The 21,464-nt window shown below is 41.7% G+C and overlaps 1 protein-coding gene across 4 annotated transcripts in view; it reads left to right on the forward strand.

The window, feature by feature from the left end:
• FHOD3 (formin homology 2 domain containing 3) overlaps window positions 1-21,464 on the forward strand; it is a 942,952-nt gene that overhangs the window by 472,009 nt on the left and 449,479 nt on the right. The window lies entirely within an intron of this gene.

Below are 21,464 nucleotides of genomic sequence, written 5' to 3' on the forward strand. Positions count from 1 at the left end.
TTTAATACAATTGATGACAATATAAACAACTAAATCACTTATAGTTACGTAGAGATGGATTTGGATTCTGTACATACAGACATAGTCCTGTGATCAGCCTCTCTTCAGAAGGGAGAACTGTTAGTGACTTGTGCTTGAAATAATGAAACACAACACTAAAAGTACCACAGCACAGTACAGGTAAACCGAACAGCAGCCACACGGGTAAAATTTCACTATGAATTGATACCCTGAGAGGAGAAAACAAGCAGTAGTTTATTGCCTCAGCATGGAGAGATTCAGGTCTCTCAACAGGCTGGATCTGTAACTTAGGCACAGCTTCCATCCCTCATTCTTCTCAAGACAACAATTAGAGGAAAGGGGAATTCTGCTCCTCCCAGCATGCCCTGAGGCAAGCAGCAACTACAATGCTCCAAAAGACATTGAGAGCAAAACACAGGTGTTCATAAGGGTTAATCACAGTGGACCATAGAAATACAGTGATCTGATTCATATACATAACTTAATAGATATGCAAACATATAATCTGTCAATGTAGTAACAGCAGTTAGCGTATCTGGGTTTAAAAAAATGTTTGAACAAGTTCCTGGAGGAAAAGTCCATAGTCTGCTATTGAGACAGACATAGGAAAGTAGGGTTTCTGTCAGGTACTTTTGACCTGGCTTGGCTACTGTTGGAAACAGGATACTGGAATAGATGGACCATTGATCTGACCCAGTATGGCTACTCTTATGTTCTTATGTACACCCTCAAAGATACAGAAGAGCAAAAAACTTCACAAATAAAAATACCACAAAGAGAACAGCGAAGGTGACTCAATAAAACGATGATGCTGTATGTAGTCTAGAAGATTTATTAGTCAACAACAACGATTCTATGGTCAACACAACGACTCGACACTGCCGTGTTTCGACCCATCGGCCTGCCTCAGAAGTCTTCCTGTGTTGTATAGATGACTGTGTGGATGACGCTTGTTATATATATTCCTCACTTATTCTCTAAAGCAATACTCAACCCTGATGCTACTTTTTGTACTTTGCATCATCCACACATTCATCTGTCCAACACAGGAAGATTCCTGAGGCAGGCCGATGGGCCGAAACACGGCTGTGTCACATCGTTGTGTTGACCATAGAATTGTTGTTGTTGACCAATAAATCTTCTAGATTACATACAGCATCATCATTTTATTGAGTCACCATCACTGTTTTCCTTATGTACACACAGGCAGCACAAGCTGCCCCATGCAATGAGGGCAGAACAGGTGCTTAATTGTAGGCAATCTGTTAATGAGGGGACTATGGCATTAACATTGTTATGCATTAGTACATGTTATTTACTACTAGTAAAAAAGGCCCGTTTCTGACACAAATGAAACGGGTGCTAGCAAGGTTTTCCTCGGAGTGTGTATGTTTGAAAGAGAGTGTATGTGAGAGTGACTGTGTGTGAGAGAGAGAGTGAATGTGCAAGTGTGTGTGTGTGTGTGTGTGAGAGAGAGTGAGTCTGGGTGCGAGTGTGTCTGTGTGACAGAGAGAGTGTGTGTGAGAATGAAAGTGTGTACAAGTGCGTATGTGAGACACAGTGTGAGAGAGAGAGAGTGTGTTTCACACAGATACAGTGTGTGTGAGACACAGACTCTCTGTGAGACTGAGTGTATGAGACCAAGAGAGTGTGTGAGTGACTGTGTGACACATAGAGAGTGGATGTGATACAGTGTGAGACAGTGTGTGAGAGACAGTGTGAGAGAGTGAGAGAGAGAAAGACATTGACTGTGTGTGAGAGAAAGATACCTCCCCCCCTCTCTGGTGTCAGCCCCCCCCCCCCCCCCTCTCTCTCTCTGGTGTCTGAGCGTTACTGTGCAGGACTCTGAGCTCTGGTTTGCCCATGGCTTATTTGTGTTCTGTGTATTCTAGAAATCTAATGAATGAGTTTAAAAATTGGGAGTGGTTTCAGTGATATCTTATAGGAACAGAAGTTAGCTACAATGTAGGTTATTTAGTTATGGGACAGATGGCTTTAAGAACTGGGATTACGTTAGCAATGTTTAAAATATTTAGCTGTTTGTCTTGACCTGAGAAATAAACCTTGACCTGTGGCATGCTTTCCTTTCCTAGGAAAAAGTATGTATAGCAAAGCCAGCTTTCTTTCCAAGACATAGTTAAAACATATTCTGTTTTCCTGTTACTTTTTAGGACACGGGGAGAGAGATTTAACTATCTGCAAAGCTGTTTATATTAAAAATTGTTATAAATAGTGCACGTTCTTTGGATGTTTTACTCGCCTGTGGATTAATTTTTCTGATATGTCAAGAATCATGAGGACTGACTGTAGGGCCCAATTATGAATTGCTTGACATTTTGTAGCAACGTGAACTTCTCAAGAAATGACATTTACAGTAAACCTATCACTGTGTTTCTTTTGTGTGTGTTACCATTTCTCTCTTATCTTTGTGGACCTGCATTGTCTTGTATAAACAGAGCATTGCTTGGTGCATTTTTATGGGGTGTACTTTTTATTGGCTTCCCAGGTGGCGCTGACGCAGCCTCTCTGTTCTGACTCATGAAAATAAAGCCTCATTTCTCCCAAGCAAATCTCATAGCCTTGAACCTCAACAATAGAAAAACTCCAGCCCCATCAGTGCAATGAGACAGTGATTTCAGAGCCTGGCTTTACGTTATTGGAACCTGAGAGCGATTGGAAGAAAAGATCTCTAGAGTGTTTCTGCTTTAATCTAAAATATACCTGCTAACTCTCTGGCCTTAAAACGTGATCACTGTGTTTAATGTTTAATAAATATTTGATATACTGCCTAATCTAAAAGTGTAGGTGGTTTACACTAAAAAAAGCAATCTCAAAATAATAGGTACTAGTAGGACATAAGAAGTCATACAAAAACACACACACAATAGAAAGCCTGCAAGGAAAACTAAACACAGCTATGCAGGCTATCGATTTAAACTAATCATCTGAGTCACTGCACCCCAATGCTTGGATAAAAAAAGTGTGTTTCAAGTTGTGGTTTGAATTTCTTATAGGACACCTTCCCCCAGATAGAGGGAGGGAGGTCATTCCATAATTTTGGAGCTAGAAAATAAAAAGCACAATGGCTTGTGGACTGTTAATTGGCTATTTTGGGGGAAGATAAGACCAAATGGTGGGAATTAACAGAGCGAAGAGCTCTAACAGGGATGTAGGAAATAGTTTGGATGGCAACAATAATGGGGAACCAGTTGTTCGTCAAACAGAGGACTTTAAATTGGGCATAGAATGGAAGAGAAAGCCAATGAAGGCGTTTAAATAGTGGTGAAATGTGGTCAGATCTCTTGGCATGAGATCAATAAACTAAAATTTTTTAATAAAGTGATATATATTTATTGGATTAACCATATATTTCCTGACTGTCTTTCAGAAGCTAACACTCCCTTCCACACATGAATGAGATGTTTGTGTGCCTCATGCAGTTAGTTTGGATATGTCGTTCTAATATATAATTGAAATCTGAAATGTGGTCACTTGTACTTAAATATTCAATATTCAACTAAAGAAACATATATTCAAGACATCACTATAGAAAATTTATATATATATAACCATCAGAAGGTAGGCTTAGATTGTCCTTGTATATTTATGTATCATAACATAAATAGGCTGCCATAACTATTTTCCTCATTGGTCCAATTTTACTATCTTTGTTTTCTTTTGTGAATTTTTCAATGTCCTACAATCAAAATTACTTCAGTGTCTAACTTCAAAAATGTCTTCAATATATCCAACAATTTGACATATATTCATGTAGCCACTCTTGGGTTCCATGATGCTACAGTCAGTTGATACATTTCATATGCTTTGGGATTTGTGTTGGATAAGTGAAAACAAGTGATTTCACTGCTGTCTAATAACAGGTTTGGTTACCATTAATGTCAATGCACGGACCATAGAAACATGATGGCAGGTAAAAGCCATATGGCTTATTCAGTCAGTCTATCCATACCATCTACTATCTCTTCCTCTCCCTAAACCACTTTTTTCTCCCATGGTTTCTTGAGTTCCGATGCGGTCTTCATCTCCACAACCTTACTGATGAAGCCTCTGTAAGAAACATATAATGTATCTACTTTTAGAGTCATTTTTCTTTTCCTACTATTTACCTTGCTTATGCTTGTAATAGCAATTGGATTAGATGTTACATGTGAGCCTTGCAGAAATGATAAGGTCATAACAGCAGGCATGTGTGGGATGTATAATGGGACAAGGTACAGAATCAAGGACCTTCTCACATCCAATGGACAGAGCCACTTGTTGGCTTGAGTTGGCCTTTAGGCTCATGCAGTTTTCTTTATCAATTGTACAATCTTTCTGGACAATTTGGATTGAAGGATACAGAGAATTTCAGGTTGGAAGCACCTCCCTTTTGATTTTATTGTGGTAGTCTTTTAATATACCCATCAAAAAGAAGAAAGAAATTAAATTGCAAACTCAAAGGAGAAAACAGTGCCAAAAAAATCATTTTATATTAAGTTTCTGCTTTGGTTAATTAGCTGCTATTGTACAATTACTTTTTTGCCCTCTTTTTACCAATGTGTTTAAGATACACAGTATTGATCTCTTGGGGCTTTATTTCAGAGGCATTTATTCCGATAATGACAGCTGTTATCTGGTTAATTTTAATTATTATTATTATTCAAATTGTCATTTTGGCATATAAAGCAATTCATATGGGTCTTCCTGATTATTTGGCAGTACTGACTATTCTCTATACTGGCGCGTTGTCTGCGCTTGCTCAACGACCATAAACGTATTTTACATAATCCAAGAGAAGCCTTTTATGAATCAACAAGAGAAAGTTTTTTTTTATATGTTGGCTCCATTTTTGTGGAACAATCTTCCCCTGTGCTTAAGAACAGAGTATTCTATAAAAATGTTAAAGTAGCATTGAAAACGCATTTTTTTTCATTTGTCTAATGTGGGCCTGCTTTGGTTGACAGAGGAAGCCTGAAGGAAATGTAGCAGTTTTATAGTTTTTATTATAACTTCTCTATGGTATGATTGCTTGCTTTACCATATATTTATTGGCATTCATTTCAATTACTTACAAGTTTTCATAATAATATTATTTGTAAATTGCTTTGATTTGTTTGTTAAAAATGGTGATTCATCAAATTTAAATAAACATAACCACATTTTCCATTCAAGTAGTCGGTTCAATGTGGCTTACCAGTTACTTCAGTTAGACATCATATAGCAGTTTATAGTTAGATCTGTCCTTGATTCATGTTCTGCTAGCACTCAGGTATCATAGTGTAGTGGTTGGTGTTCTGTTTGATTCATCGGAGAAGAATTTTCTGAAGAAATGGGCGTTCAGGATTTTTCAGAATGTTAAGTAGTTGTGCATACATTTGAGAGCTTTCAGTAATGCGTTCCATGTCTTGGGGCTAATGTATGCGAAGTTGATTGAGTATGAAGATTTGTATATCAGGTCTTGACATTTGGAAAAGTGAAGGATGGGATAGATTCTTGTTCCTCTGATTGCATTGTGTGCAGCAAGTTCTATTAAGTTTGTCATGTATACCGGTGCAAGTCCAAAGATTATTCTATAAAGGAGCATATCTTGAAGGATAGCTGTGCTTTGATTGGTAACCAGTGTAGATTTTGGAGTAGTGGTCTGGTGCTTTCAAATTGATTTTTTCCGTAGATAAATCTTGCTGCTGTGTTTTGTGCTGCTTGTGGTCTTTTTAGTGATTGTTCCTTGCATCCGGCGTAGATTCCATTGCAGTAGTCAGCATGGGTGAGGACCATGGATTGAACTAATGTACAGAATACATCTCTTGGGAAGTAGTTTTTAATGCATTTTTGTTTCATAAGTACATATGTATTGCCATACTGGGACAGAGCGAAGGTCCATCAAGCCCAGTATCCTGTTTCCAACAGTGGACAATCCAAGTTACAAGTGCCTGGCAGGATCCCAAAACGGTACATTTTATTCTGCTTATCCTAGAAATAAGCAGTGGATTTACCCCAAGTTCATCTTAATAATGGCTTATAGACTTTTCTTTTAGGAAGCCATCCAAACCTTTTTTAAACCCCACTTAACTAACTGTTTGTACTACATTCTTTGACAACGAATTTCAGAGTTTAATTACATATTGAGTGAAGAAATATTTTATCTGATTCATTTTAAATTTACTACTTTGTAGCTTCATTGCGTGCCCCCTAGTCCTAGTATTTTTGGAAAGAGTAAACAAGCGATTCATGTCTACCTGTTCCATTCCACTCACTGTTTTATAGACATCTATCATATCTCCCCTCAGCCTTCTTTTCTCCAAGCTGAAGAGCCCTAGCCACTTTAGTCTTTCCTCATAGGAAAGTTGTCCCATCCCCTTTATCATTTTCGTCGCCCTTCTCTGTTCCTTTTCTAATTCCACTATATCTTTTTGAGATGCAGTGACCAGAATTGCACACAATATTCGAGGTGCGGTCGCACCATGCAGCAATACAAAGGCATTATAACGTCCTCATTTTTGTTTTCCATTCCTTTCCTAATAATACCTAACATTCTACTTGCTTTCTTAGCCACAGCCACACACTGAGCAGAGGCTCGCAACATATCATCAACAATGACACCTAGATCCCTTTCCTGGTCGGTGACTCTTAGTATGGAACATTGCATTATGTAGCCTTAGTTCAGGTTCCTCTTTCTCACATGCATCACTTAGTTACATTAAACGTCATCTGCCATTTGGATGCCCAGTCTCATAAGGTCCTCTTGCAATTTTTCCACAGTTCTCTTGCAATTTAACAACTTTGAATAACTTTGTGTCGTGAGCAAATTTAATTACCTCACTAGTTACTGCCATCTATAGATCATTTATAAATAAGTTAAAAAGCAGTGGTTCCCACACAGATCCCTGGGGAACCCCACTATCTACCCTTCTCCATTGAGAATACTGACCATTTAACCCTACTCTCTGTTTTCTATCTTTTAACCAGCTTTTAATCCACAATAGAACACAACTTCCTAGCCTATGACTCTCCAATTTCCTCTGGAGTCCTTTGAAAATCCAGATACACAATATCGACCTGCTCACATTTATCCTCATGTTTGTTCACCCCTTCAAAAAAATTAATAGATTAGTGAGGCAAGATTTCCTTTCACTAAATCCATGTGGACTTTGTCTCATTAATCCATGCTTTTGAATATGCTCTGTTATTTTATTCTTTAAAATAATCTCTACCAAGATGTGGGTACAGTGGGTTTGTGGTGGGTTTTGGAGGGCTCTCTGTTTCCTCCACAAACATAACAGGTAGGGGGGTATGGGCCTGGGTCCGCCTGTCTGAAGTGCACTGCACCCACTATAACTGCTCCAGAGACTTGCATGCGCTGTCATGGACCTGAGTATGACATCTGAGGCTGGCAGAAAATATTTTTAAAGATGTTTTTTGAGAGTGGGAGGGGGGGGAGGGGTTAGTGACCACTGGGGGAGTAACGGGAGGTCATCCCTGATTCCCTCTGGTGGTCATCTGGTCATTTCAGGCACCTTTTTGTGCCTTATTCATTAAAAAAACACGTCCGGGTGAAAACGTCCAAGTTTTACTTTAAGACGTCCCTGCTTTTTTCAATTATGGCTCAAAGACGTCTAAGTGTTAGGTACGCCCATGTCCCGCCTTCACCACACCTCTGGCACACCCCCTTGAAATTTGGACATCTTTTCGATGGACTGCAGTTGGAGACGTCCAAAATCAGGTTTCGATTATACCGATTTGGACGTCTCTGGGAGATGGATGTTCATGTTCCGATTTATGTCGAAAGATGGACATCCATCTCTTTTGAAAATGAGCCTGTAAGTATCACATGGCTCATGGATATAAAAATAGGATATGCAACATTTAGCACATCCGTTAGTGCAAGCTAAGCTCTAGTAAAATGGCCCCTTAGTTTGTACCTGAGGGCTGTGGAGGTTTAAATGACTTGCCCAAGATCACAGGGAGCAACTGCAGAATTTGAACTGGGATTCTCTTGTCAGCCCAGTACTCTAACCGCTAGGCTACTCCATAAATTTCTTATTTCTTACTACTTCAAGTAGATGTGCTTCCATACAAGGGAGTTGTTGTACTTGCTGTATTGTTTTCTTCCTCTCAGATCCCCTGATTTTTATTTCTTTTCTTTAATAGAAGGAAGTAATTCCAGTACTAGTGCTTGATTAGTTTAACAGGCAAAGCACAATGAGGTACAGTGATGTCTGAATCATTTATGTCTCCTGGAATACATGCATGATTAACATCTTTATTCATCCTGAGTAAACTATTTAGTCTGGAAAGATAATTTTGAATAAACACAAATACCAGAAACACTCAGAAATAGCCAGATCTCAGACTTGCAGGTTCTTCTTTTTTTGTTCCTGTCATTTAAGAGTTAGTAACATGAACATCAATGGGATTTTTAGTGACTCAATTGATAAGTATTATTCTGTTAAACGGTAGCCCCTGTGGGCTCTCAGAATATCTAAAAGATGTCTGACTCATACTGAGAAAAAATTTACAGAGGCTCAAGTCAAGCTGACATGACAAATAAATGCTAAATGAGCCCCTGGGGTTCAAGGTAGCGACCTCTTAATCCTCTGCTCTCTTTATAACCCTTTTCAGACTTTTTTTGAATGTTAAATAAAACACGCCAATCCCATTTTAAGTAAATGAACAGCAGGCCCAAAGTGCTTGCCATGTGATGGATGGACCCTGCAGTGCATTCCTGTATCAACAGATGGGGGGTGGGGATTTGCCCCAACTGAATAAATGCTTCCCATTCTTGCCAATAGGCTAGGCTTGGGGGTCAAAGATTTTAAATCTGAGGAAAAGATTGACTTTTTATTACTTTTCCTATCCTGGGTGTTTGGTGTGCGAGAGCTGTTTTTTTTTCCCAGTGGAAGAGGCAAAAGTGTTGAAAATTTGGGAACAGGTGACCTACGTTCCTTGTTTTTGCTTGCAAGTTACAAACCTATCATGTAATCCCTCCTCATCTTTTCTAAAGTTGGAAGACTGGACATCCAAATGGCAGATAAAATTTAACTTGGACAAGTACAAAGTGATGTTACTATTATTGGGAAGAATAATCCAAATCATAGTTATTTGATGTTAGGTTCTACCCTAGGAGTCAGCACCCAAGAAAAAGATTGAGGTGTCATCGTGGACAATACGCTGACATTTTCTGCACAGTGTGTGGCAGCATCCAAGAAAGCAAGCAGAATGCTAGTAATTATTAGGAAAGGGGTAGAAAATAAGACAAAGAATATTATAATGCCTCTGTATCGCTCCATGGTATGACCACACCTTGAGTATTGTATGCAATTCTAGTCATCGTATCTGTAAAAAAAGATATAGCAGAATTAGAAAAGGTTAAAAGAAGGGTCCAAAATGATAAAAGGGATGGAACTTCTCCCATATGAGGAATGACTAAAGAGGTTATGGCTCTTCAGTTTGGAAAACAGATGGCTGATGGAGGATATGATTGAAGTCTACAAAATACTGAGTGGTGTAGAACAGGTAAAAGTGAATTGATTTTTTACTTTTTCAAAAAGTACAAAGACTAGGGGACACTCAATGAAGTTACATAGAAATATTTTTAAAACAAATAGGAGGAAATATTTATTTTTCACTGAATGAATAGTTAAGCTCTGGAACTCATTGCCAGAGGATGTGGTAATGGCAGTTAGCATATCTGGGTTTAAAAAAAGGTTTGGACAAGTTCCTGGAGGAAAAGTCCATAGTCTGCTATTAAGATAGATATGGGGAAGCCACTGCAAAATGGGTCTATATTGGATTTTTCACTTTTCATTTTGCAAATTAAAGGAACTGTGTCCCGTTTCTGAAGGCTCTTGGTGCTTTTTGTTGCATTTCAGACTTTGTTTTGTACTTTGAACCCTCTCTGTACTGTTTCACTGAATTATACCACAATATTCAGTGCTGGGCTATGTATGGGCATGACCAGCGAAGTGTGTGCCACCTTGACTTATGTTGACCCAACTGATATTCTGCCAGGACCTGTATAATGGCTAGTGCCAGTCTGATCCCTCCTGATCCCCTTCTCAGCCATCTCCCACAATCTCCAAACCCACCCTGTAGATCTGACCCCCCCCCCATTGGATCTGACCCACCAATCTTGCTAGGGATGCTGCCATTTTGACAGCCAGAACCAACAGGTTAGGAGTGGAAAGGGAACCACTCCAGCCCTGTTCCACTAGGGACCAGGGATCTTCCCCAGGTAAGTTCTGGGGCTGAGGGAGAGGTCCGGCAGGGGTGTGTGTGTGTGTGTGTGTTGGGACGGGTGGTTTTTGCATTGTGGGTGAGCCTTACTGTATTTCAGCATGGATCAGGGGGTCAGATCTTCGGGGAGAGGGCCAGGGGCGTAGCCAGACCTCAACGGGAGGGGGGCCAGAGTCCAAAGTGGAGGGGGCACATTTTGGCTTTCATGCCGCCACCCCTGCCACCTCTTCTGCTCTCCGCTGCCACTGCATGAAGATACCTTGGTGCCTCCCCGCCGCTGCTCCCCGCTACCGCTGCTCCCCCGCTACCTCCCTGTTGCCACTGAACAAAGGTACCTTGGCTGGAGGTGGTCCCTAACCTCTGCCAGCTGAAGCGTTTGTCCCACACTGGTCTTGAATTGCCTGTCCTGTTCTCAGTCATGCCATGTACGCTCGTTTTAATGAAACTGAGCATGCATGAAGTGTCACACATGTTCAGTTTCACTAAAATGAGTGTGCATGGCGTGACTGAGACAAGCAGGGTAGGCAATGCAGACTGAGAAGAGTAGGGTAGGCAATGCACGGGGGCCTGGGCCCCAGAGCCAATTTGGGGGGGCAGGTACCCCATGGCCCCCCCATAGCTATGCTACTGAGGGAGACATTTGGGGGTCAAAAGGGGGTAGCTGACAAAGGGATTGGTAGGATGGAATGTTACTACTATTTTGTTTTCTGCCAGGTACTTGTGACCTGGCTAGGCCACTGTTGGAAACAGGATACTGGTCTGACCCAGTTTGGCTATGCTTATATTCTTACGGATTGGAAGGGGTCATTCAGACACAGGAAGAGGGACCATAGGGCAATCATAATGGGGCAAATGCTGATGTCTGTGGAGGGATCAGGAGAAGGGGCCAGGAGACACTGGATTGGCTGTTGGCAGTTATGCAGATGCCAGCCAATATTCAATTTCAGCACCTGCATAGCTAAGCAGGCATAATTAGGACTGCTTCTTGTGAGGTCTTATATGCTCACCTAGCTATGCGGAACTGGCACTGAATATTGCTGGCACCTACATAACTTCCAGCTCCTCCCCAACTGCCCCCGTAATGCCCCTGTGTTTCCTAGTTTTAAAATGTACGATTAGTGGCAGTATTCAGCAGTACTGGCCAGTGAAGTGCTGCTGCCAGCCCTGAGTGATTTAACTGGGCAGGAGCTGCCCACTGCCTTTCTAAAATGATAGTCAAATTCTAGGCATGGTCACTTCAATATATACTTATGGGAATAGACATACTTTGTAAAATGTGACTGTTAATCTTGTTTCAGTTGCCTGCTAGAATGGCAAATAATTAGAGGATTACACAGTAACACAGTAAATGATGGCAGTTAAAGATCTGCTCAAAGTGGCCAGAGCTGCACCTGCCACTCTGTGCAGGTTATAGCCATTCATTCTTAAACACTGGTTGGCAATTTACCATCATGCCAACCACATATAGCCAGTTAAATATGATGATACTTGGGACAATATATGTTATAATCAAAGTATTGCTAATAGTATTTAACTTGCTATTTAAGATGTTTTCCACTCCCCCTTGAGTTGTACAGCACCTAACTCGCAGGATATAATAAAGAGATATACAATAAAGAAGTTGCCTAATTTTCATCTGTCTTTTGCTGTTTGTGGGACCCAGACTGTAGAGGTCTGTCCTTCATTGCCCTTTGTTCCCTAGTTCTCCAGTTCTGACTCATAGGACCAATCTGAGATGGAGGCAAGGGTGGACCTCCTCTCACTGCTGTTTTCATATTGACATTGCTGCTCCATTGTTGATCTCTCATAGGTATAGGTATCCTCACTGGGGATCTACTTTCAGATTTTTACTGCAGGGTCTGGACTCCTTGATCTTCACCATGGGTTACCGCTGCTGTTCCACAGGCCTTCTCCATCTGTGACAGTTAAGAACGTGAGAGATTTAGAGCCAGATTGTTCTTTATGCTGCCACAGATGGACAGAGCATGCATAGGCCTTTTTTTTGGCATTCGGGGACCATTGGCATTGAAACAATCTTGGTCAATCTCCAAAAATTTAGGACCTCTGGTAACCTTAGTACATGATACATTCCTTCCACCCATGTATGCGCACACACTCTTGCCATTCAAGCTATAGGACAATAAGGATATAATTCAGTAAGGAGCCACTTAAGTTTTAGGTGTTAGGAAGGCACGTAAATGATGGTATTGTAGTCATTTATGCATATAAGTGGCCCTATGTGCATAACTGCCACTTATGCATGTAGACTAGGCTTATAATAGGCACTGTAATTAGTATCTATATTGGACACCCAGTTATAGATCTATCCTTGTTAGCAACTACATGGAGATGTACCCAAAATACTGGTGCACACTCAAAAGATGCAGCAAAGAGCACCAAAAACGATATGGTGAAAGGGCGTTCACATTGTGAAGGCACCAAGCTACAGTGAGAATGAAGACAACAAGAGGGTAATTTTATAAAGCATTTTCCACATGTAACATATGTTTTACACATAGGTACCTATCATGCTTATTTTCGAATGAGAAGGGCGTCCATCTTTCGACACAAATCTGGAGATGGGCGCCCTTCTCGCAAGGCCGCCCAAATCGGCATAATCGAAAGCCGATTTTTTTGACACCCTCGACGGCTTTCCATCGCGGGGACGACCAAAGTTCACGTGGGCATGTCGGCAGGGTAGCGAAGGTGATACTGGGACGTGATTAGGAGATGGGCGTCCTCAGCCAATAATGGAAAAAAGAAGGGCATCCCTGACGAGCATTTGGCCAACTTTACTTGGTCCCTTTTTTTTCAAGACCAAGCTGCGAAAAGGTGTCCGAACTGACTAGATGACCACCGGAGGGAATCAGGGATGACCTCCCCTTACTCCCCCAGTGGTCACCAACCCCCTCCCACCCAAAAAAAAACAACACATTTTTTTACAGCCTCTATGCCAGCCTCAAATGTCATACCCAGCTCTATCACAGCAGTATGCAGGTCCCTGGAGCAGTTTTTAGTGGATGCAGTGCACTTCACAGGCAGTCCCAATCCCATCCACCCCTACCTGTTACACTTAGGGTGGTAATTGTTGAGCTCTCCAAACCCCCACCCCAAAACCCACTGTACCCACATGTAGGTGCCCCCCTTCATCCCTAAGGGCTATGGTAGTGGTGTAGAGTTGTGGGAGTGGGTTTTGGGGGGATTTGGGGGGCTCAGCACCCAAGGTAAGGGAGCTATGCACCTGGGAGCAATTTTTGAAGTCCACTGCAGTGCCCCCTAGAGTGCCCGGTTGGTGTCCTGGCATGTGAGGGGGACCAGTGCACTACAAATGCTGTCTCCTCCTATGACCAAATGGCTTGGATTTGGTCATTTTTGAGATGGGCGTCCTCGGTTTCCATTATTGGCGAAAACTGAGGTTGCCCATCTCTAAGGTCGGCGATCTCAACATTTAGGTCGACCTAAATGTTGAGATTAGGGCGTCCCCGACCGTATTATCGAAACGAAAGATGGACGCCCATCTTGTTTTGATAATATGGGATGCCCCGCCCCTTCGCCGGGACATCCTTAGAGATGGGCGCCCTTAAAGATGGGCGGCCAGTTCGATTATGCTCCTCTTTGTCTAAATATTCAGTTAACATTATATATTTAGCATCATTTGATTTCATGTCTTCCCAGAATAACTTCAGGTGAGAACTTTGACCAGATATGTCCCACTGAGTATCAGCCCCATGTATTTTTACATGGGTCTTCCTCAGCTTTTGTGAACCAGTCACCTAATGCATGTGTTGCTTTTCTGTTAGGTTTTCACTGCCCTACATGTAGTAATGTTTAGTGTCCTTTACAATTTCAAATGTGAACAAATCCAAGACGAGAAAATGTTCTGTTAGGGACTGAATATCCTGTCCCGTCTGTTGTTGTTGGATGATAGGAGAATGGAACCCTATTTCAGAACTCTTTTATCTGTTGCACCAGATGACCTTCCTTGTGAAGTAGGGCAGACATCATTTGCAGTCACTCAGCACTCAGAGTGGAGGAAGTTAGAGTTACCACCATACTATTGTTTTTAAATCATATTTTCTCTAATTGCTTTTCATCACATTATTATTCTGTTTCAAATGCCATTCACTTAAGAATACAAGAAAAGCCATGCTGAGCCAGACCGAGGCCTACTGAGCCCAACATCCTGTCTCCAAGAGAGGCCAGTCCAGGTCGCAAATACCTGGCAGATTCTGAAAAGTAACTTGTGCTTGGAATGTGCAGAGTGAACTAATTTGCTGGAGCCGGTGTTTAACTGGAGATGGTGGCCATCCTGACTGACCTGTGTCTCCTTACTGACTTAGACTTAGGTCCACATGTGCAATTGGACATGTTGGACAGCTAGCGTTCTCCAGCGTAGTCAATCAGCTGCAACAGTTTCCATCTGTTCCCAGGTTACTGAGGATCTTTGAGTATTAAACACCAGCCGCCCGATATTCTGTGCTCCTGGCCAATTAAATAGAACATAACTGGCTATCCGCGAGTATTCAGTAGAAGATAGCAAGTTATCTTCCGCTGAATATTCCCAGTCAGCATTTACCCAGGCGTATTCTATAAAAATGCACATAATGTAAAATTGGCTTAACAAGCTAATCAGTGTTGATAACAGCAATTAACAAGTAATAATGATCACTAATTGGCAATAATTAGAATTTACATGCACATCTTGCTAAGCATATTCTGTAATGCAGTGCGCCCAACTTCTAATGCGCCCAAGCAAAAAGGAGCATGGTTATGGTCAGGGAAATAGGTGTTTTGTGGACGTTCTGAAATGTACACATGCAGTTATTAATTATGGCCCTCTGCGCCTAAATCTACATGCTGAATTTATGCCACGTTTTCATTGGTGTAAATGGAGTCATATATAGTTTTAGACGCTGGGATATCAACTAAGCATATTTTATATACCGTGCCTAAATCTAGTCACTACATATAGAATACGCTTAGTCGGAAATGTTTTCCCCGCAGATTTTTTAGGTGCCATATAACCAGCTAGAGGCTAAGGGGGAGATTCTATATATCACGCAATATAACCTGGCTATTCACTAATCAGTGCATCGCCAGCTAAGTTTGGCAGCCAAATCAGGTGACAGAAATAGCAGGCCTATCTTTGCCGGTTTAAACTTAACCAGCCAGCGCTGAACACTGGCCTGGCCGGTTAAGTTTAAACTAGCCATAAATAGACTGGATATTCAATGCCAGTTACCAGAAATATCCCAGCATTGACTTCGGGAGTTAGCCGGGTGGCCTCCCATGGTCTGAATATCAGCCCTCAGGTCTTTTGTGGGTTTCTTCTCTTGTTCTTCTCATAATTAAGGTGTGGGCATTTGCACCACATTTTCGTTGGTGCAAATGGCTGTGCCTAAATTTAACCGTGACTCTCCGCTTTTACGTGTATTTTATAAACCGTGCTGAACTTTAGGAGCAGCTTATAGAATACCATTTATATGGATATTTTTGGTGCCGATTTTTTAGGCGCCATATATAGAATCTAGCTTTATTAAGTGTCAGCTAATTCACATGTATTTTGTCAGCATCTTTCTATGTTTTTTACAAAGGGATCAGTTACGCCTTCTGTAAAATAATGGAGGAATTGTGAATATTCAGATCTGTGTAAAATGGGTCTTCGGAGCACATGATTTTAGATTACAGTATTGGGCTAATCCTTCATGCACAGTGCTTAATATATTTAATGGCAATTGCATCTGTTAGCAATATTTGTTGTCCTGTACTATACAATATGACTTCACTGTGCTAAAGATTTGTTGTTTTCATGTCACAAAAGTGCCAACACGTGGCTTTTGTTAAAATGTTGATATTTTCACTAAAAATTGCCAGGGTTGTAAGAGACAGTGCCTTTCTCAGCTAGAACAAAGCTGCACTTCCCAGTTTTTTTAGAATTGTTTATATTGGCACTGGTAGTATGTGTAATGTTTTTTTGAAAAAATAATGCAATATAACAGATGGCAGATGCAGATATTTAAGTCATCCTTTAGAGTTTTGTACTGCACCATGAGATTAGTAACAATCTTTATTTTTAATATTACTCTTACATTTTTTCCAGCCAAGCATTTTTATTTATTATGGAAAAGCACTGGAATATACAGGCTGAAGTGGTTGTTTAAAGGAGATTGAGTTTGTAATGCGAATAAGATCTTTCCCACTGGAGCTTTGCTGTGAATTCCATTCATTATAAATTCATCATCGTTTATCGCTACAACGTGTAATTCATATAAGACATTTTAAGCATGGTACAAACATGAGCAATTAAAGCATCCAGCTGTATAGCCCAAAATTATGTATACCATTGAAAAGATTTAGAAGTACTTTTAAGTCTTAGTTGGCCACTGCAATGTCAACGACACCGTTAGCACATTAGAGTAGGTACTGCATGTTATTCAAGTCTTCTGCTTGGCAGCACAATGGGCTGGATTCTATATATGGCACCTGGAAAATCCATGTGAAAAACATTTCTGCTTGTGCATTCTATAACATTTCCATGTTTATAAAACACGCTTATCGGCCGCCCACGTGACTATATTTAGTTGCAAGCAATTATGCCAAGTAAAACCTGGTGTAAATACTAGCAGCTGAATTAGGCACAGAGCAAGTATATTCTATAAGCGTGCATGTAAACATTCAGAATGCCCATGATCCGTCCATGGCCAAGCCACTTTTTTGACAACGTGCATTAGAATTTACAAGGGCCTCGTTATAGAATGCATTTAGTGAGTTGTGCATGTAAGTTCTAATTAATGCCAATTAGTGCTGATAATTGCTTAACATCCAATTAACAGCACTGATTGGCTTGTTAACCAATTAGGTTCTGCGCATTGTCATGGAATAAGCTTAGATTTCCACACAGAAATCTAGGCGCAATATATAGAATCTGGGGAAATGTGCTTACTACTAGACCACCAAACTAACTTAATATAGTCACTCATTTGGTAGACCCAACTCATTTGCTGGTAACACTCTTATCACCTCTTGCTTAGACTACTGCAACTTGCTTCTCACAGGTCTCCCACTAAGTCATCTCTCTCCCCTTCAATCTGTTCAAAATTCTGCTGCATGACTTATATTCCACCAGTGTTGCTATGCTCATATTAGCCCTCTCCTCAAGTCACTTCATTGGCTCCCTATACGTTTTTGCATACAGTTCAAACTCCTCTTATTGACTTACAAGTGCCCTCACTCTGAAGCTCCTTGCTACTTCTCTCCCTACACTCCTCCCCGGGAACTCCATTCATTGGGTAAATCTCTCTTATCTGTACCCTTCTCCACCACTTCTAACTCCAGAGTCCGTTCCTTTTATCTTGCTACACCAAACACCTGGAATAGACTTCCTGAGTCAGTACGTCAAGCTCCATCTCTGGCCTTCTTCAAATCTAGGCTAAAAGCCCACCTTTTTGAGGCTTCTTTTAACTCCTAACTCCTATTCACTTGTTCTGTGCTCATGTCTGTTTTAATCATTCCCACCTTAAGTAATTCTCTTATCCCTTATTTGTCCCATTTGTCTATCCTGATTAGATTGTAAACTCTGCCGAGCAGGGACTGTCTCTTACATGTTCAAATATAGAGTGCTACATACGTCTAGTAGCGCAATAGAAATGATAAGTAGAAGTACTAGTAACCTCAAGATTCTATATGTCACCCAAATTTGGGTGTGGATCCCAGATCTGCGTGCAAACTAATACGTTAATTAGCCATTAACAATCAATAATTGGTGGTAATTGGCAATCATTTGGGTTTTTGCACAGATCTACAACCAGGGGCATAACCAGTGGTGTGCTGGAGCAGGCTCTCACAGGCTCGCAAGAGCCGGTTGTTAAGTTTTTAAGAATTTTGGGAGCCAGTTGTTAAAGTAGGGCCCTCCATGGCTACTTTAACAACTGGCTCCGAAAATGTGGGCTTGGGCCCCCTGCTGAATTATCTTTTACTTTGCTGGTGGGGATGCTGAGCCCTGCCAGCCAAGTAAATAGACTGCTTCTGTTCCCCGCTCCTTGTTTCCAGCTCTGGGCAGCAGGCTGGGACTTCTCGAGCATGTGAGAGAAGTTCCAGCATGCTGCTCAGAGCAAGACGTTGGGAATGGTGGCAGCCCATTTATTGGCTGCCAGCAAAGGTATGCCTAGCGTGCCCGCACGAAGGGAGGGAGGAGAGAGAGGCAAGTGTTGCTCCCCCCCCCCCTCGGCCACCCCTGGCGCTTTCAACTGCAGAGCTGGCTACGTCCGGAGAAAGAGCCTGTTGTTAAAAATTACCAGCACACCCCTGGGCATAACCAGACCTTGTGGTGGGAGGGGGCCACAGCCCGAGGTGGGGGGCACATTTTAGTCTGCCTCTTTGCTGTCCCTGCCGCCTCACCCCCCCCCACACCGCCTTGCCGTTCCCCCTCACTTCCTTGTCGCTCCTCCTCACCTCCTAGCAGCTTCCCCTCACCGCCTCGTCGCTCCCCCCCCCCGCAAAAGCAAATATCTTTGTTGGTGAGGGTCCTGAACTCCCGCCAGCCGAAGCCTTCTTCAGCGCTGGTTTCATGTAAAGGAGTGTGCACAGGAGGACGTCAGCAAGAAGAAAGAGCAGGGCAGCGAACGCAGCTGCGTCGAGACCAGTGCTGAAGAAGGCTTCGGCTGGTGGGGGTTGGGGATCCCCACCAGCAAAACCGGGGACCCAGATGAAATTTTTAGGGGCCCAGGCTCCCGTGGCCCCACCTAGCTACACCCCTGTCTACAACTCAAAAGGCGGTGTGGCCATGGGTATGGGCGGGTCATGGAAGTTCCCAGAAATTAGGCGTGATATCATTGAATAGGGTCATTTAAATACCCAACTTCCATTAGTTGTACACCAGAATTTATATAAGGTTTTGGCAGACATAAGGGTCGCACCCAAAGTTAGGTGTGAGATCCGCGCTAGGTGCTTAGTGCTCAGCGCAGATGGCCCTTCTTCCCTTCCCGATGCCTAACTTTGGGTGCCATTTATTGAGTTCCCCACTTACTTCACAAGTAGGTATACCCATAAAAAAAGAATAATCTCTTCATTACAGAACTGGACCATCTAATAAAGTATTGTGAGTTTATAGAAACTCACATGTCCTTTGCCCGCACCTTGCTTGTATCCCTCACTTAGAAGGTAATTTTATAACTTGTGAAAGCCAAGTAAGCACCCATGTAGAGTCTGTTTTATAAATGTGCAGAGGTGGCTATGGGGTCATTTTCAACAGAGAAAAACATCCAAAAAGTGGCATAAATCTGCATTTGGACGTTTTTCTCACAATAACGTCCAAATTGGTATTTTCAAAACCAATTTTTAGATGTTTTTCTATGAAGTCCATCAGATGTGCATTCAAGTCAGAAGGGGGCATGTCAGGGGTGTGTTAAGGGTGGGATCTGGGCGTTCCTAACCCTTGGATGTTTTTCAGCCATAATGGAACAAAACAAAACCGTCCAGGATTAAAACTAAAATGTTTTAAGCTAGACCTGTTTTTATAACGAATAAGGCACAAAAAGGTGCCCTAAATGACCAGATGACCACTGGAGGGAATAAGGGATGACCTCTCTTTACTCCCCCAGTGGTCACTAACCTCCTCCCACCCCCCCACCCAACCCCCAAAATGTGATTTAAAACATTACTTATCAGTCTCTGTGCCAGCCTCAGATGCTATACTCAGGTCCCTGGAGTAGTCTAGTGGTGGGTGCAGTGCACTGCAGACAGATGGACCCAAGCTCATATCTCCCCCTACCTGTTATGTTTGTGGAGGAAACTGTGATCCCTCCAAAACTCACCAGAAACCTATTGTACCCACATATAGGTGCCCCCTTCACCCGTAAGGGCTATGGTAGTGGTATACAGTTGGGGGTAGTAGGTTTTTGGGGGCTTTGCAGACAAGATAAGGGAGCAATGGTGAGAAGTGTACCTGGGAACATGTTATAAAGTCCACTGCAGTGCCCCCTAGGGAGCCCTATTGCTTTCCTGGGATGTCTGGGGGGATCAGTCTACTAAAGATGCTGGCTCTTCCTAAATCCCAATGGCTTGATTTTGTGCATTTTGCATTTGGACATTTTTTTTTTTTTTAAATGGACCAAAAAACAAAACGTCTAAATCACAAAACCTTGTTCAAAACAGTATTTTTGAAAATAAAAGACAGACATTTTTCTTTTTTTGAAAATGACCTTCTTTCCTATTCAGATTTTGGACATTTTTTGCAAAATGTTCAATGTTGGACTTAGACGCTATATCGAAAATGCCCCTCCATGTAACTTTGTCCAAGTGCTTTGAATATACGCCTCATATATGTGTCTTTACAAAGATTCACAAACCATATATGGGCACTCATTTTATAAACAATACATGCAAATTGTGAGTTTACCCAAACAGCGCCCCTGAACATGCCTACATGACAGTCATGTAAGGTTATGTGCTTTTTTTGCACTTCAGATACCTATACATGCATAACCTCTGGGGAAATTCTATAAAAACCCTTTTACACATTAAAAATCCTTTATGAAATTACCTCATTAGTGTTTGATTTCAGGTTTTACATTTATTTGATATACTGCCTCTTTACAATTAATATGATATTTGCAGAGTCCAAAGCATGAATAAGGTTACAGGAGCAACATTAATAAAAGACCTAGATATGGATTTACAGCAAAAACTTAAGAGAGTGACAGGGGATATACTTATATAAATAACATCTAAGACAGGACAACATAGTCAAAGTGGTTTATGTGTTATTTTATGCAAGAACTTTGTCTCTAGTGGGTTCATAATCTATGTCTATGTATCTAGGACAACAGAAGGTTAAGTGACTTGCCCAGGGTCAAAGGGGGCTGCCCTGGGAATTAAACCCAATTCCCCAGGTTCTCAGCCCGCTATTAGGCTAATGTTCCCCTCTTTCCAGATGGGGAGTACAAAATTCAATTATGTAGGAGCAATCAGATTGCTGCTCCTGAGGCAGCTAATCAGTCTGGTGTCTACTGACTAACACACATTTTAGGCACTCTTACTGAACACCTTGTGTCGTACTATGCACACTAACCAATTAGCACGTGAGCCCTTCCCGTCTACATAATGGGTGTATGGGTGTATTTATGCTCATGTAGTAAATATTAATGGCAATATTAATGAATGGCTATTAATACAAAAAAATACAGAAAGGCCATTTTTACGGCTACAGTAAC

Source organism: Microcaecilia unicolor, chromosome 1 (genome assembly GCF_901765095.1).
Source record: "Microcaecilia unicolor chromosome 1, aMicUni1.1, whole genome shotgun sequence".
Lineage (NCBI taxonomy): Eukaryota > Metazoa > Chordata > Amphibia > Gymnophiona > Siphonopidae > Microcaecilia > Microcaecilia unicolor.